We start from the raw sequence: 6,000 nt of genomic DNA, 5'->3' as shown, positions 1-6,000 counted from the left end.
TAATGAGGAGCCGAATCAGAAGCAATTTTTTTCTTCTTTTTTTTTTGCACTCTGTATTCGTATCTTGAAAATACAAACTTTTGTGTCTACGGCCTTTTTTGGTGTAATTTTTTATCATATCCTTCTGTTAAATGAAATAAATACAAATTTTTTAAAAGCCTTTTTTTTTTGTTAGTACACTGTCAGTTTTAGGTATGACTTAACAGGGCTCATCATTGTACGAGTAGCTTCGCCCGTTCTCACAAGTAAATAACTACAAGAATTTGAGATATTAATTTATTGAAACTAATTTTTCTGTAGACATGTCTCCGCTTTTGCAGATATATATTACAAGAAAAACTAAATTCATAGTTATCTTGACTAAATTATATTTTGATTTTTTTTTTGCTACAATTGATTTGATTGTTAGGATTTTAATTTTTTTTTCTCCCTCGCCACACAATAGTAAATACCTAATTTTTAAAAGCCATTTTTTAATTATATTTCAAAATTTTTCAAAAATCATTCTCGACTATTGGTAAACAGATCAGTTACCTAAAATATTTTAGTAACTTAATTAGAAATATTTCAATTTTCCCAGTTTAACTTGCCTTGAATAATGTTTAATTTTCAATGAAAATTTGTTAGCATTATTATTGGCCCTTAATTTTTTTTCTCTATATTTTTTTTTTCATTATTATCAACAAAAGCTATATAAAAAAAACCAACAAATAAAGACGATACACTTAATGAAATGTTAGAACTGATTTGAGCTGCATCCAATCCGTTTGTGAATACAATTTTACATCTTTATTTGAAAAACTGTTTACTTTCGAATGTGGTGAAATGATGGTGTTAAGTAGGCGTTTAGTGAAGCTCAAGATACATCCTGTCTTGTATACCTTTTCTACTATTAAACCATTTGAACATAAATTTTTTAATTCACTATCGATTATTTAACATTTCCTTTTCGATATCTTCTTGATCTAGTTCTATGTTGTGGTGGAGAAGTGAGTAAATGTTTGGTAATTATTAAAATAATTTTATTGATGTGACCTAACTTAAAAGAATTAAATCATTTTATCCTTTGTATTTTCTGGCCTCGTTTTAACCGAAGTTGCTTATAGTTATAAAAATTGATCTCTGAAAAAAGATCGGTTTAGAAATTATTATTTACTAAGGACAGATGACTTGGTTAGTTTTTATTTATTTTTGGTTAAAAACCAGAGTTTTATTGTACAACGGATTCTCATAGTGCCATTCAACCCAAAATAAGCTACAAATTTTATATCACCGTCAAATCACAACATACCTTTTATTTAGTTTATAAAAGTAGGAAACTGTTTCATTCGGGATAAATTTCAGAATTTCCCCTGATATATCAATGATAATATTTTATAAAATAAATTTCAAAGTGAATATCTTAAAGCGAATTTAATTATGATTAAGATCGTGCCAAGACTACTTTTCTGTTTGTGACGTCACTCGGTTTATTTTTCCCCTAAAGAAAAGTCCATTTTTAATAACTATGACTTATGAAGATGAGTTTTTCGCCATAATACTTCTGAAATCCCATAAAATCAGACTAATTACTTCCTATTAACGTTATAACGTTATTATAGTAAATCTACTCCTACAGTTATGAAGTATTTTATTATTATTAATTATTTTCCATATTTATTGACCTTTAGTATTCTCTAATATTGTTTAAATATTGTAAAGATTTTTAAATACTTCGGTTTTTGAAGTTCACTTCTAAAATATTATTTATATCTGAAAAATGTTCCTTTATTTTCGTTAATTTATTTGGTCATAGGTACATAAATATATTTTTTATTTTATAGTTTTAAAATTTATAGTGGTATCTAAAGCAATTACAATGTCTTTCTTAATACTCCTAAATAAACAGAGGGAGGACGGTAAAAGTCAGAAAATGGATGTCTTTTGCATGCTGTAAAATAAATGTTTTGGTGGAAGACCATGTCGATTTCAAAATGTTCAACAGTCTGGAAAACATTTGACCTATTTCTGCCATGCTACTTTTATCTCCCTTATAGGCACATATAGATTGTGTTTAAATTTCAGAAGCTGTACATATTTGAACAACTTTTAAAAATCTTTCTCGTGTATTATTTAAAAATGTTAAAATGCATACACTTTCGAAACTATTCAATAAATTGTAAACTTTTCTAAATTGGAGGGAAAACGATGAGATATCACAGCTCTTTGGGGTGAGAGTCCCAGAGTTTATGGTTTAGAACATTGTGGGTTTGATTCCCACCCGTATCAGTCGATATTTATTTCACGGTGGCCCCGAGAAATGAATCTTGATGGATAGTACAACAGCACAAAAGGAGAAAAAAGGCAGTTATTTTACCCCAATTTTTGATTACTTTAATGAAAACTATATTTAATTACTATTCATAATTAATGAGTCCGTCAAGTATAGGGAGGAGGAATAAAAAATAGCAGCTGTCGAAAACCGAAAGATATATTAATTTCTGAAAATAAATTAACTAACTATTAATCTTTCAGTACATTTTAAAGAAATGTTGCTTTTTAAAAAGTTACATTTCGAGAACTTTAGGATGTAAATAAGGGCTCATATTTTAGAAAATTTACTCTTCTTTAAATAATGTTCTCTTAGATTTTCTAGTGTTGTTGGTAGTTTTTAAGATACAGAGTTCCGAATGTAAAATTAATGTTTTTTAAGGTTTTGAAATAGCCGCCATTTTTTATTCCTCCTACCTATACTTGGTAGACTTTGACTAGTAATTAAATATAGTTTTCATTAAAGTAAACAAATATTGGGGTGAAATAATAACTGCCTTTTTTTCTTCCAGGCTCTTGTACTAGGAGGACTTCAATCTTAGAAATAAAAAATAACACATACCGAACCATTTTTCGAATTTTTTGTAAACGATAAACAGTAACTTGACGTTTGCATTTTTAATTATATCAAATCTATTTTATCCAATTCTTCATAAATTAACTGAAAATAATGTGTCGTATTGTATGAATTATTAATTTTTATGATTAACAAATTTTAAAATAAGCTTTTCCTCACAATTAAATTAATTAATTAATTAAATCTAGTTACCAAATTATTTTGATTATTTTTTATTTGTTTATTAAATTTTGATTATATTAATTTTAATTATACTATACTTATAATTTCGATTGTAAAAATTAAATTTATTATTAATTTGTTATTGAACTAACCAAGGTGGAAGTGTGAAGAATTATTTCTGGGGAGCGAAGAGTTTCGAGTCCCAAACCTCTAACCCACACTACTGTCACGTACCTAATACAGATATATAAGGTGTCGAATACTGAAACCTTGAATATGCATTAATTGAAAAATAAGAATCGAGAATTTCGGAGGTATTAAACCTGAGTGATTAATAGTTAACATTATAAAAGTCTATTAACAACAAATTATAAATGCTTAAACTTACATCCAGACTTGACAAAAACTTCAATAGCAACTGAAGAAACTTTTTTGAATCCGTTAAAAACAAAATACTTAATCCACTTAAAAAAAAGTAATAATAAAGCAAGTGTAAAAAAAAAATAGTTACCTGATTTATTTATCATCTGCCACAGTTTTCATTGTGCCACCTCTATAAATAAATTATGTCATATGTTAACCTACGTCTTTCTATGTCCTCTTACATCACAAGAGGCTTTCCTCTATTTTCCCTACGTAATAGCTTATTATCAGGTTTCTGATAAACACAACAACAACAAAAATTGTCAACACTTTTGGTTAGGGTTGTTTTGTTTTTGTTCTATAGAATAGTAAACAAGTTAATAAATGATGAAAATCGATTTCATGAGGTGTGAAGAGTCATCGATTAAGCCATGACGAAGTGCGTGGTATAGAGTTGCGAATATTCTTGACCAATCAGAATCGGAGGTGAGGACTGGGATATCTTTCCTCGAGATCCACAACAGAAGTATTATAATTTCTTTTAAACTAAATTTATACAAAGCAGCAGCAATAAATACCCAGAAATTATCCAAAATTGAGCAAACACCATAAAAGGCATAAAAGACTAATAAATTTTACTAAGGGGTCAACAAGGAGACAGTTGTTGAGGCAGAATCTTCCCCACTTCGTAACGGGAGGTGTTGCCTAGCAACTGCTTCGGACGTGTTTCAAATGTTTAATAAGTTAGTATGTGAAGTCTTTGGTATAGGAGTGTAATTTACTTCAGTACAAAGTATAAACATAATTAAGTTTAACATAAATTACCAATTTTCATATCTAGACCAAGTGAAAAGGTCATTCTGTTTGTTTTCGTATTTTTAGTAGAATTAATGTAAGTGATAATAATTATTTAATATATATCTATAAAATATTTAATATAGTTTATAATATCACACAATAGGAAAAAACAATTTCAAACGAAAACTAAAAGAAATGATTGCTATAGAAAAATGAAAGAACCTAATGACAAAAAATCAAATATACAAAATTTAAATTTGTGTTACTCTAACCTCATAATAGATAAAAGGCTAAACAAAAATAAACGTATTGATTGCCTGATAGAAAGAAGGGTTAAGATGGGGAAAAAGGGGGAAAAAACAAAAAAAAAACATAAGTGTCCGGTTTTTTTATTCATTCTTACCCAGTTCTGCTAAAAACCTTGTACGAATTAGTCCTTGTAAATTTACAGTAAAGTAGAACGCACTGTTACAAAATAATTGCATTTAATGTTTCTATTTATTAATCTTAATTTGTATTTTGTACATTTTAGTGTTTAATAATTTATATAGTTAGGCCTTTATTTTTTCAATAATTAGTTAGGGACTTTTGTTTCTATTTTTTTTTTTTTTTTACTATTAAGTGATCCACAAAAACCTCAGAAATATATATCATTAACAGCCAAAAAAAAAGGTATCAATATATATGAGTATATATGACACCTCTGTACAATTTTTTTCTACAGTCATTATTAAAATAAGATAATAATATAGAAATATATAAGAGTTATTAAAAACTCGTAGGTATCACAAATAGATTGAGAAAATACAACTTGAGTATACATTCATTATAAATTTTAAAAAATATTAAACCTTTTCTTACTAAATTACAGAGGTCTACATTAAGCTTTAACGCAAAAGGATTTTAATTACTTGCTAGAAAAGAAAATGTGATATTCATCTCATTAAAAATAAAATTGACAGTTTTAGGCCTTTCAGAGTCCTGCAAAATAAAACATTAAAGTAATTTAGTTGAACTATAAATGTTAAAATGTATTTTGGCATGCATCATGTGCAATGTAACAGTTTCAGTAGATATTTAGTTCTGAATTACATATAAAAATAAATTATTATCTGTTATATGGAAACTGAGAGTAATAAGAGAAACAATTAAATATATAATAAGGAAAGATATAATATCAATGATATTTGAATGGCCAAGTGACAAAATTATGAGATTTTTTTTTAGATTTTTACTAAACTTACGTTTAATTTTCGAGATTAAAGAACATTTAAAACCAAATTTATCACAATAGAGAGGAATAGAATAGTTTTAAATGGAGTATAATCGTTTTCTCAGACCGCATTTGTTATGTATGTTATTATTTCATATAACAGGCCAAGCTGCCGCTGAAGTCTTAATTCCAACTTATTATTATTTTATTTTGTTTATTATCATTATTTTCCCTCTAGAGTCTTTATTAGGTTCACATTTTAGTAACGGTGTTCTATTTAGACAAGTGGATAAACCAATTTCTTTCCACTTTTTTGGTATTAGTATTACAATTTAAATGTTTACTTATTTACAGCTATCTATCAGCCACCAAGTCTTTAAAATCCTTATTCAACCTTCAAAAACAATGCAATAACTTTTTATACAATTACCTATAACTTTTAGAATATTACACTATTCAAACTATGTATATTGTTATTTATATGTTTTGTTTTTTTTAATTTCTAAAAGAATTCATATAAATATATATATTTTTATACCTTAGTTTTGTTTTTATATTATAATTTAATTTCATCTCC

Source organism: Halyomorpha halys, unplaced genomic scaffold (genome assembly GCF_000696795.3).
Source record: "Halyomorpha halys isolate HHAL.00 unplaced genomic scaffold, Hhal_1.1 Scaffold531.1, whole genome shotgun sequence".
Lineage (NCBI taxonomy): Eukaryota > Metazoa > Arthropoda > Insecta > Hemiptera > Pentatomidae > Halyomorpha > Halyomorpha halys.
The sequence above is the reverse complement of the archived record's forward strand: the minus strand, read 5'-3'. Positions refer to the sequence as shown.